General features: G+C 41.3%; 1 protein-coding gene across 5 annotated transcripts in view; it reads right to left on the bottom strand.

Moving 5' to 3' along the window:
- Positions 1 to 12,827, bottom strand: part of HDLBP (high density lipoprotein binding protein) — a 68,909-nt gene that overhangs the window by 40,654 nt on the left and 15,428 nt on the right. The window lies entirely within an intron of this gene.

Raw genomic sequence — 12,827 nt, 5'->3', positions numbered from 1 at the left:
AGCACAGTCAAACAAATAAATATTAAAAAGAAAAAAAAAGAACAGAGAAGAAATATTGGAAAAATAATGGAGAAAATTTTAGAATGTAAAGATATTACATTTCCCTCCCCTCCTAAAAAGAGACAGAACAGGTGGCCAGGTGGATAATTTAATCTCCGTTTTGGTGTAGAACAGTGAAACCTCAAAAACGACCAAGACAAGAGCAGACCTTAAAAGCAACTAGAGAGAAAAGACAGGTTACCTATAAAGGAATACCATGAGACTGGGGGCAGACCATGTCACAGCACAATGCCTACCAGAGGACAATGAAATAACACCTATAAATTACGCTGAAGAAAGTTAACTGTCAACTTAGAATTCTTTATCTTAAAAAAAAATACATTTATTTATTTATTTTTGGCTGCATCGGGTCTTCGTTGATGTGTGCGGGCTTTCTTCAGTTGCGGCGAGCAGGGGCTACTCTTCATTACAGTGCACAGGCTCCTCATTGCAGTGGCTTCTCTTGTTGCAGAGCACAGGCTCTAGGCACACAGGCTTCAGTAGTTGTGGCACGCGGGCTTAGTTGCTCCGCGGCATGTGGGATCTTCCCAGACTTGGGCTGGAACACATGTCCCCTGTATTGGCAGGCGGATTCTTAACCAATGCACCACCTGGTAAGCCCTAGAATTCTTTATCTTATTTAATATAATATACATTATTACTTATTCATTATGTTATTTTGTATTACTTTTTTTTTTTTTTTTTTTTTGCGGTACGTGGGCCTCTCACTGTTGTGGCCTCTCCCGTTGCGGAGCACAGGCTCCGGACGCACAGGCTCAGCAGCCATGGCTCACAGGCCTAGCCGCTCCGCAGCATGTGGGATCTTCACGGACCGGAGCACGAACCCGTGTCCCCTGCATCGGCAGGCGGACTCTCAACCACTGCGCCACCAGGGAAGCCCTGTATTATTAATTATTAAATAAAAGAGAAAAAAAGAAAATAGGAAGCAAGAGAAGTAAAAGAGAAGCAATTTAAAAGGCAAATAAAGCACAAAATACAATGGAAGAAATGAATCCCAATGTGGCAATAATCTAATGTTAATACACTAACTAGCCAGTTACAAAATCCAGCTATAAGCTATTTAAGAATCCCAAACCATGAGGACATAGACATTGAAAGTAAAGGGATAGAAAAAGTACTCCAGACAACTACTAACCAAATTAAAGCTGGGCTATCTATATTATTTTCCGATAAAATAGACTGCAGGATAAGAAGCATTGCTAAGAACAAAGAAGGTCAAGAATAAAAAATTCAGTCAACTCTGATCATGTATGTACAGTATCTAATAATGTAGCTACAAAATGTATAAATAAAAACTGAAGGTTACTAGGAATTGCTACAGCCAAGATTACAGGGCAAGACTGACTCAACTCTTGGTAACATAGAGTACGGAGATGAAAAATGCACAGAGTATTAAAGCAAAGCAATTCAAACCTACTTTACTGGGCTTATACAATCCTTTGCCCAGCGATTAGAAAGCACATTCTTTGCAAGTGTACATCGAACTTTTACAAAAATTGGTCAGGAGCTAAGGCCCCCCCCCAATTTTTTTCCAACAAATGACAAAAAATTAATAAACATTCTGTGATCATAACACAATTAATTAGAAGTCACGTTAAAATTTAAAAAATCCTGGAAAGTTTAAAACTTGCTCCTAAATAACTCATGGGTCAAAGAAGAAATCTGAAAATATTTAGAATAAAGCAGTTATATATCCAAACTTGTAGAATGAAGCCAGAGTGTTACTTGAGACAAATCTATAATCTTAGTCATCATATTAGTGAAGAGGAAAATGTAAAAATTAGCTAGTCACCCTCTTCTAAAATTAGAAAAGCCACAGAATAAAACTAAAGAAAATAGAAATAAAAATAAGAAATCAATGAAGTAAAAGACATATACCACAGAAAATAAACTGAGCTAAATCTAAAAAGACTAGTTAGATCTCTGGCAGAAATGATCAATAAAAAAAGAGAATAGGTAAAAATAGGCAATACTAAGAATTCAAAGTGGGTCAAAAACTATAACTAAAATAGAGACTTTGAAACATCATACAAGAATTCTACTGAGAAAAGTATTATCAAAAACTTAGATGAAATAGGCAATTTCTAGAAAAGTAAGTTACCCAAACTGAGTCTGTTAGAAATGGAAAGTTTAAATAACCAACACTCTCCAATATTTGAAGAAACAAATATAAAAATCACAACAAAAAGGCAGGCCCAGATGGTTTTGTAAGGAAGCCCCAAGAGACTGTCTTCCCAACTCACTTAAAGCCAGGGAAATTTAATACCTCCCAGACAAGGGTAGCAGGGGAAAAGAATATGTGAATTTCATCTAGGTACTTAAAAGCAAAAGCCTAAAATAATCTAGCAAACTGATCCAGAGATGTAAAAACAAATACGTAATATATAATGATAAAGTCAAGTTTAATCCAGTTATGCAAGGTGGTACAATATCAGAAAAATAAAGTAATTCACCACATTATTAGCGCTGGAACAAGAAGATCTGATCATCTCAAAAACAGTCAAATGAAGAACATGATATAGATTACCCATTCCTGATAAAACAGGAATACAAGGACACATTCCCTAACTCCATGATGGGCACCTACCAAGAGTCCTCATTAGAAGCATTCATATTGGGATCATGAGGAAGGCTGGTTGCACTGAGCATTTTCTATTCAAACCTACACTAGAGATTCTAACCAGGGCAGTAAGGCAGGAAAATGGAACGTATGAGGATTGGAAACAAAACTGCCAGCGTGGGCTTCCCTGGTGGCGCAGTAGTTGAGAGTCCGCCTGCCGATGCAGGGGACACGGGTTCGTGCCCCGGTTCGGGAGGATCCCACATGCCGCGAAGCGGCTGGGCCCGTGAGCCATGGCCGCTGAGCCTGCGCGTGTGCTCCGCAACGGGTGAGGCCACAGCAGTGAGAGGCCCGCGTACTGCAAACAAACAAACAAACAAACTGCCAGCGTTCACAGACAATATAACTGTCCAAGTACAAGATCCAGGAGAACCTATAAATGCACTATTAGAACTAACTAAAGAGTTCGTAGGTTTTTTGGAAACAAGACCAGAACGCAAAATCAATTATGTTCCAGAACACCAGCAACTATTAGAAATAAATTAATGGGAAAGTAGAATTTATGGAGAGTATTGTAAAAACCTTTGTCAAAATACAGGAAAGACCAAAATAAGTGGAGAAATGCCACGTTCACCTATATAGGAAGACTTAATCATACAGAGTGCAATTCTCTTAGACTAGAAATTCAATGCAAATGCAACTTAAATCCCAAGAGAGGCATGCACATGTGTGTATAATTTTATAACCAGATTTTATACAATTTTCATTTATACAATATTTCTATATACATCTATACAAAATATTTAATTTATATGTATACAACAACTTTTATACAGAAGATCAAGGGCCACAGACAACGCTGAGGAAAACAAGGTGGGGAGGATGTGCCCTCCCCAATCCAAGATTTTCAGCTGCAGTAATTCAGGCAGTGTGTGCTTGTGCAGGAGCAGGTGAGAAAGCCCAGATGTGGACATAACAGACAGACTCATTAGAGGTGACCTCCTGCATGGACTACACAATCTATGCCTCCGGCAAAACTGATTATTTACATAAGAAAAACCTAAGTCCTTACCTCACACCACTCACAAGGCCAGTTAAGGCTTGAGATGCAAATACTGTGAGCGAACCCCCTCACTTCTAGATATATGCTACAGGAGCATATACAAGAACCACATCACAGCCAACAACTGTAAACAATCTGTCAATGAACATGGACAGACAAACTGAGGTGTGTAACCTAGGCTACTTACCCTCTGTGCTTTACCTACCTACCTGACAGGAACCCCTCCAAGCAGGGTCACGTTGATGGGAGTCAGGGGGCATCGCTGGGGCTGTGGGAGTGCTCAGGTCTGATACTCCCTCGGCAGTCCTGCCACCCTGTGGGAGACTGGTGCTAAGGGCGGGGGTGTGGAGCACAGTTTGCTCTCCCACACTGTGTGGTGCTCAGGTTTGGAAAAAGAGTATGCCTTCATCCTTTTTTTTTTTTTGCGGTACGCGGGCCTCTCACCGTTGTGACCTCTCCCATTGCGGAGCACAGGCTCCGGACGCGCAGGCTCAGCGGCCGTGGCTCACGGGCCCAGCCGCTCCACGGCATGTGGGATCTTCCCGGACCGGGGCACGAACCCGCGTCCCCTGCATCAGCAGGCGGACTCTCAACCACTGCGCCACCAGGGAAGCCCCTTCATCCTTCTTGATAGCTGAAATATACTAGTAAACTCCTTCTGTGATTAAGCTTATTTATATGTAGCTATAAATATAAACTGTAGTGTCGACCCACGTTGACTGGTAGTGCATTCGAATACTGAACACCTAAAAACTAGGTTCCTTTCTTTGGCTCAGAGATAGTGTTTATTACCATATGTATGTTCAACTCAGCAGCTTTGTCCCCCCCAAATATAGTAGTACAAGTTCAGACGAGAGCGAAACAAATACCTGTGGTCCATGTTTTCCTTTACCTGGCTTGATTCTTTCTCCACTAATTCTATCAGCGTCACTTCTTTTCAGGAAGTGACAGAAAGGGTAACTTAGAATTTTCTTCAATGACATGTATTTCTCCATAACGTGAAAATAGGTAACAACTAAGTTTTAGCTAAGTCATGACAGGTGTCTCTAGTGCGAAGAGACTGTGTAATTAACACCACACCTGTCGTCAGGACACCTACGTTCAGAATCTTGCCAGATACTACTTGGGTCACCCTGGCTGGTTGCTTATGCTCTGACTTTCTACATTTCCCACCTCTATCAACTTCTGAGGGCTTTGTAAATTGTTAAAAAGATCAAGGAAGATAGTCTGCTCTACAGTAGGTATCCCACTGTTTGGGGATATTAGTGTTTAATTCCACTAAATGAACAACACATCGCCACGTTCCACTAAATGAATACTCTAGCACGTTAATTTTACAAATACTGAAATAATCAGCAATATCTTTCCACAGATGAGTAAAGAATAATATTTATTTAGAGCCTAAATCAAGAACAAGTGTCAGATAAATACACCTTATAACTCTTTTTAAAAAGCAGATGGGACAAAGGTTAGGTTCAAAAGAGTAAGTGAATGGATTTCCACAGAAATGAAATGAAACCACTCTATAGAGCCATGCTGGCCAATACGTCCTGGCGATGTGTGTCTATGGACACTCGAGACCTGGCTAGTTAGAACTGATATAGACCGTAAGGCTAAAATACACACGGGTTTTGAAGGCTTAGTACAACAAACACAATGTAAAACATCTTATTAATGATTTTATGTTGATTACATGTGGAAGTGATAACATCTTGGATTACGTTAAACAATATATTATCAAACTTAAATTTCACTTGTTTCTTTTTACATTTTAAAGATGGAAACCAGAAAATTTTTAATTATACATGAAGCTCTTATTGAACAGCAGTGCTATAGTCGGTTTTCCAAATCAAGGCAGAAAGGAATGTAACCTGACAAAAAGTTTTTATTAATAAACTTTATAAAACAGTCTTAAAGGAAGAAAATCTCAAGTCATTTTTTTTTTTTTTTTTTGTGGTACGCGGGCCTCTCACTGCTGTGGCCTCTCCCGTTGCGGAGCACAGGCTCCGGACGCGCAGGCTCAGCGGCCATGGCTCACGGGCCCAGCCGCTCTGTGGCATGTGGGATCTTCCCAGACCGGGGCATGAACCCGTGTCCCCTGCATCGGCAGGCGGACTCTCAACCACTGCGCCACCAGGGAAGCCCTCAAGTCATTTTTTACAAATCTCCTGTTTATAATGAATAAATTTAGAGTAGGGGAAAAAATACAAAATGGGTACTTGTCTTAGTCACGAGAGTATCTCCTCTACCACAAACACCCAGGGGCACATGGTAGAGGGTATAGTCTCAAAGATCTGAGAAAGAAGTGGCCAAGTGTAGTTTACAGTATTTCCAAGCACTCTAACAACCCATTAAAAAAAAAAAACGGCAAAAGATACAAAAATCTTCCATGCAAATGCAGGAAACATTTAATTTGTACAAAAAAAATAGATTTGAAGGTAGGATGAGACTCTTTCACCTCTCAAATTGGCAAAAATAAAGTATGAGGACAGAAACGGTGTGAGCATACTGGTGTGGCTGGAAGAAGAATAACTGAGTGACCTTTCTGAGGAGCAATCTGATTACACATTGTAATTTAAAATACAAATTTTGGGCTTCCCTGGTGGCGCAGTGGTTAAGAATCTGCCTGCCAGTGGCCAGTGCAGGGGACACAGGTTCGATCCCTGGTCCGGGAAGATCCCACATACCGCGGAGCAACTAAGCCTGTGCACCACAACTACTGAGCCTGTGCCCTACAGCTCGCGAGCCACAACTACTGAAGCCCGCGAGCCACAGCTACTGAAGCCCGCGAGCCACAGCTACTGAAGCCCGCTCGCCTAGAGCCCGTGCTCTGCAACGAGAGGCCACCGCAGTGAGAAGCCCACGCACCCCAATGAAGAGTAGCCCCAGCTCAATGCCAACGAGAGAAAGCCCGCGCAGCAACTAAGACCCAACGCAGCCAAAAATAAATTAATTAATTAAAAATAAGGAAATAAAAGTGAAGAGAAATGTTTCTGTGAACACTAAGTTTACCACACTGAAATTCTCAACAAAGCCAGTTTGCTTTAAAAAAAAATGTCAGGTGAAAAAAAATCTTAAAACCCTCAAGGAATCCTGTGTTCTAACTGCTTTATTAAGTGTCTTAAATTCTTGATCTGATGGTGAATGTCCTAGATGACGTATTATATGAGCTTGGTTTATGCAAGAAGAGATTACGTAGGATACAGTCAGCAGACACTCAAGTACACACAGCCCTGCATCAAATGATTGGTGAATGAGCAAACGTCCCCAACTACACCACATACCCAGTATCCGTGTCAATAAAGGGGCAGCTCTATGTTATACCAATACGTAACCCGTGGTGTTAGAGAAACACGTTTGTCTATGCAAAAATAACTCTGGAAGGACACTCAGGCCACTGAGGACACAGAGTTCTGTGAAGAGGAGAAAGAACAGGAGCACAGAGTCGGGTACTGAGAAGTGTCAGGGCCACAGGGTGAAGGACGGGGGTTGCACTTACTGACTCGAAAAGTCAGCAATTTTACTGTTAAGTTGGTAGGTGAGCACACATAAAAGCATATATTTCATATACCACTTACCAAAAAAAGTGTGTTTTAACAGGTACAGAAATTATGGATGGACATATGCTAAGTGTTCACAAGAGTGTATATGGGGAGTGAGGGGGGGAGAAGCTGTATTATATGACGCGCCTCACTTTTTCAAGAAAGATACTTCCACTTGGAGGGAAACAAAGGTGCTATTACGTGGCACTAGCTACTATAAATGAGTGGAAGCCTGAGTCACAAGGATTTTCTTTTCTGTTTTATTAGACCATGTTACCAGCAAGAAGTCTGAAGTGAGCTTTTTTGTGGTGAATTTCTTTGTGGAGGATGAGGCTTTCCGTTAACCCATTAAAGCCCCTGGGAATCGGAAGGCACCTGCGAGCTGTCTCTAAGTGTCTGGAGGGCAGCACAGAAGGCCAATCTCTGCCAGCAGCTAACAGCACAACTAGGAACGAGTACAGACACCTTTCACCTCAGCACAAAGACAAAGGTCTCCGAGGGAGCACACCTCGCTGGATCTGCGCCCTGGAAACCTAGGCAGAGCACTTCCCACCCGGTGACGTGCTCCCCACTAGGTGACCGTCTGGATTAGATGACACCTTAGGTCTCCGCCTCGACACGTCTTTGTGTCCTTAAAGAAACCAACCACTGCTTCTAGGGAAGTGCATCGTGAGGTCTCTGAACACCATGCTTCAGAGCAGCGCCTCCACACACAGGCTTGGAGGCCCACCCTCCTGCCTCAACCTGGAGGGCGTTTCTGGGAAGAGAAGGACGGGATGGAACGGCCACGGAGGAGGGCTCTGGCTGGCTCTCCCCCTCAGTCCTACAATTAAACTACAAGAAACAAAATAATTCCAAGTTTGACCTAGGGCAATATACTTGAAGGTGTCTTTTCTTCCTACAATTTACACAGAAAAGTTCCATGAGCTAGAATGAGCTTTTAGCTCGTGTTTATAAAAAACTTTGCAATGGATACAAAGCTAGCTAAAGCTATGGGTGGATACTTAAGAATTAGAACAAGTCCTGTCCAAATAGAAATGAAATGCTTTTCTACAAAGGAAGAAACAAACATCAGAAACATCAAGTCTTCGGACTTTCTCCTCTGCAGGGTGTTAAGCCTCCGTGGGCACTCAAGTGCCGTCTGCCTGGTGACACTGGGCACATCACACATCTTCAACTGACCTGTTTCCTCATTTGTCAGACGAGGAGATGGGATTCCATCATCTCTTCCAGTATTACCTTTCTGAGTCTCCCAATTTAAATCCCTTTAAATCCCTCACTTTGGGATTTAAAGACTTCCTAGAAACCCTTAATGATACAGCTGTCCCCAACCCCTCAAAGAACTAATTCAACATAAAGGCACAGTAATACAAAGTACAATGTACAGGGACTTCCCTGGTGGTCCAGTGGTTAAGTCTCCATGCCCCCAATGCAGGGGGGCCGGGTTTGATCCCTGGTCAGGGAACTTGATCCTACATGCATGCCTCAACTAAGAGTTTACACGCCACAACTAAAGATCCCACACACCACAATGAAGATTCCGCACGCGACAAGGAAGATCCCCCGAGTGCCACAACTAAGACCCGGCACAGCCAAATAAATAAATAAATAAATTTAAAAATTTAAGCATTAAACAAAAACGAAACAAAATACAAGGTACGGACCAAAGCAGAGATATTTAATCTCTGTCCTGAGTTAAACACCTGAGATCCAGGACTCAGGGTAGACCACCATGCTGTAAGAGCATCTGGGGTGCAGGACCTTAGAGGTTTCATCTGTCAACAGAGAACGCTGGACAGGGCACGAAAAAACTGTTAACCCTCCTACTAGAAAACCGGTAACAACCAAAGAGGGGAGGAAGAGAAAGACAACCTAGCTCTGGCTCCACAGGGAGCCAAGGATGGGAAGCAGGTGGGCAGCAGGGCCCTCATCAGCATGGTGGTGCCAGACTAAGGTGAACGCACAGAGGCCAACTCCAAGCAGACACGAAGCACCCTCTTGGGATGAACTCTAGCTACTGTGTGAAGAAAGAATTGTGGAAATGCAAGAGCAGAAAAACTGAGAAATAAAAAGCTGATGAAGTCTGGAAGTAACCACAAATTCCCTAAGGAGGAGACTGACTGGATAAACCATGCTATGTCCATGCAACAAAATAACAGGCGGCCTAAGAGGCACGCATGGCAAGATCTCCATGCACTGTTACGCATGGTCTCTAGGGACAAGGTTAGTGAGAAACGGCGAAGGAGGCAGGAGGTGCAGAGTAAGCTACCTAACTCCAAGAAAGTGTCGGAAACACCAGTGTACCTATGTCTGCTCGTATTTGCAAGAAGAAACAATGGGAGGCAACACTGGGAGAAGAAAAGGGAGGAGGGACAGGGATGGACGCAACTCATCGGAATATACCACTGAGTCCCTCTGCCTTTAGAACCATATATATCAGAGAAGAACAAACTCTAAAAACAAATATGTCCTGCTTCTCTGTCTTAATGGTGTTTACATGGTTGGGTTCAGTTAACATTTATGGCTCAACGAATTTTCACTAAGGATTTGCATAGTTCTCTGTATGTTTATTATACTTCTTTAATACTTTTAGTGAAAAAGATTGAAATGAACCTAAATAACAATGTCACAACAGTGGCGCAAGCATCAGAGAAAAACATAACTTTAAAACACAGTAACTTGACAGTATATTCCAAGTGGGATATAATCTAATAACATCAGTTACTATTATGCTAAAAATATTTTATGTTGTAGGATAAGGTTAATATCCTTAAAAAACAATTTTCAGCATTAGCAAAAACCATGTAGATTTTTATTTGAATTGGAAATATCTATACTCATGATCGGTTCCTAGGCCTGTCTGCTACGAGAAGCAATGCAGTGGCACTGGGCACCCTGAGCACACAGACTGTGGCAATCAACACCATTCCCCACTAAAAGGAACTAGGCTCCTTGGAAAAATAGCTGAGTCCAGGTCACAAGATGGGACATCTCGCTGTGGCAAAGAGCAAGGAAGGAGTCACAGACTAACGGGGTCACGTCCAAAGAACACAGAAGCCAACTAGGGGGAACAATATAAGCATCAAAAATTGGCTTCAATGGGTTGAAACACAATTACATGCACATCTACAAGTTTATAATACTAGGGGGGGAAAGCAACAAAAATGCATTGTTGCTTTGGAAGTTGCTAGTCCAAACATATTCTAAATATGAATAAAGCAAAGAAATCATTTCTCCTTTCTCTTCAGGAGGAATTGTATTTTAGAGTAACCAGAATTGATCAGGGAAAGCTTCTTCATGTAAAAATGCCAACAAATAAATGTAGAAACAGATAGCCAGGTACTCAGTCCTGGAACCTGTGAATATTACAAATGAATAAGAGTTAAAGTTAAGAATATTGTGCTGGGAAGATTATCTTGGATTATACAGGTGGGACCTAAATGTAGTAAGTATCCTTAAAATCATGTGCTTTACAGATGGAGGAAAGGGCCGCAAGGAATGCAGGCGGCTCCAAGAAGCTGGGAAAGGCAAGAAATGGGTTCTCCCCTAACGCTTCCAGAAGGAAGCCCTGCTGACACCTTGACTTAACCCCAGTGAGACTGGTTTCAGCCAAGTGTGCGGTAATTTGTTACACCAGCAATAGGAAACTAACACACCAATGAAACAGTGAATATAAGCAAAATGGCTATTAAGCCCCTTAGATAACTGGTCGATAAAAAACTTTATAATGAGGGACAGAATCAGCCTTCAGACACTTCATTCATTGATCACTTGTAACATAACGAAGAGGAAGACAGCCAGACGTTACGCCTCCCGGTATAAAGGAAAATGAAGTACACAGCACAATCTATGATGTGTTCTTGACACCCTCCCTACACCAGCTTTGCCAAAACAACAAACAAACAACCCCAAACCCAAAACAAATAACCACCCCCCAAACCAATTAAGCATCCAAACCTAGCTACCAGTTTACAGAAAGTATGAGGATCAGAGGAATATACCACATGCCACCACAACAATACAAGCAACCAAATGCAGGATGTGGGGAAACCCCCAGCACAAATGGCCCCGCTGCTTTCATAAACAAGAAAAGGGATTGTTACAGATTTTAAAATTGTTTAGATTTTTAATGCAGTGTGGACACTTTCTTTGGGTTTTCTTTGACTCAAACAAACCAAGTGTAAAGACGTATTTTATGACATTTGGAGAAAAGTGAACACAGAATAGATACTGGATGATACTAACAAAATATAGTTAATTTTGCTAGGTAAAATTTCTTTAAAGCCCCCATCTACTGAAGATACATGCTAAAGTATTTACAAGTGACATGAAATGTGATATTTGCTTTAAAATACTCAAACTCAAAATTAAAAGTATGACAAGTGCGGAAGAAGCAAGGAAAGATAAAATAAAAATGGCAAAATGCTGACAACTCTTAAAGTTGGGTGACAGGTATGTGAAATATCAATATTCTCTCCTATTTTGGGATATGTTTGAAGGTTTTCCTAACAAAAAGGTGTAAAAAAAGAAAAAGATCAAAGATCACTACTTATCAGGGCATACAGGATGCTACCAAAGCTATACTCTGAGGATGAATCAAACTTGTAAATTTTATTATAAGAAGAAATGAACATAAATGAGCTAATCAGCATTCAAATCAAGATGGAAAGAGAAAATCAAAGAAAGTACATGGAATAAATAAACGAAGAACCGGTGAAATAGAAAACAAAAACTAACAAAATACAGCTGGTGTGGTCAATCAAAACCAGAATCAGTTTCTCTGAAAAAATAAATTAAAGAGCAATTAACTCTTTCAAGTCTGATAAAGACAAGGAAAGAGCACACAAAGAATACAAGTGCACAATGATATAATATTATCCTTGCCTGGTACTGAAATAAGAAGTGTTATAAATGGCAGTAATTATATCTTCTGGTAGTTGCCAAGGAAGTAGGAGCTTCTTTGCCCCATGAATTATTTTTGTATCTCACTGGCATCAATTGGGTTCTGAGCCCATCAGAGGACCAATAACTATAGTCAAGGGGCCAAGGGGATGGAATATGTCTATTAGCTACAGCCAATCAGGGTCCACCCACGCAGCTGGGCCATTTCAACCAAAACACATGGCTTGTACATGGTAAAAAGGGGAGCTCCCCAGAGGAAAATTAGGGCACTGCTTTGCCTCCCCAAAACAATGAGTGGGTGCTGCAGAGAAAAGAGATTATCAACTACAAAAGAGTTTACAAACATATAAAATTTTAAACAAAACACCAGCACAGTAAATCCACTCTAAATTTAGAGAATAAGGCACTGTGACTAAGTAGGTCTGTTCTAGGGATGCAGTAAGGATTCAATATTAGGTAATGTACACATCTCACATTTATAGCTCCAAGGAGGACAAAAAAACATATATACATGACTGATAGATGGCCATTTAAAAACATCCGTCTGACTGATGAAATTCAAGCATCTGTTCCTTGCTTCCCACGGAATGTAACTTCAGGAATAGAAGGAAATGGCAATACAAAGAGTATTTCCCAGAAGTAAAATGTATCTCAATTAGTGAAAGGCCAAAATTATCCTATTAAAGTAAGTAACGAAACA

The sequence above is a fragment of the Grampus griseus genome (genome assembly GCF_964374135.1).
Source record: "Grampus griseus genome assembly, chromosome: 7".
Lineage (NCBI taxonomy): Eukaryota > Metazoa > Chordata > Mammalia > Artiodactyla > Delphinidae > Grampus > Grampus griseus.
This window is presented reverse-complemented; position numbering and strand designations above follow the sequence as displayed.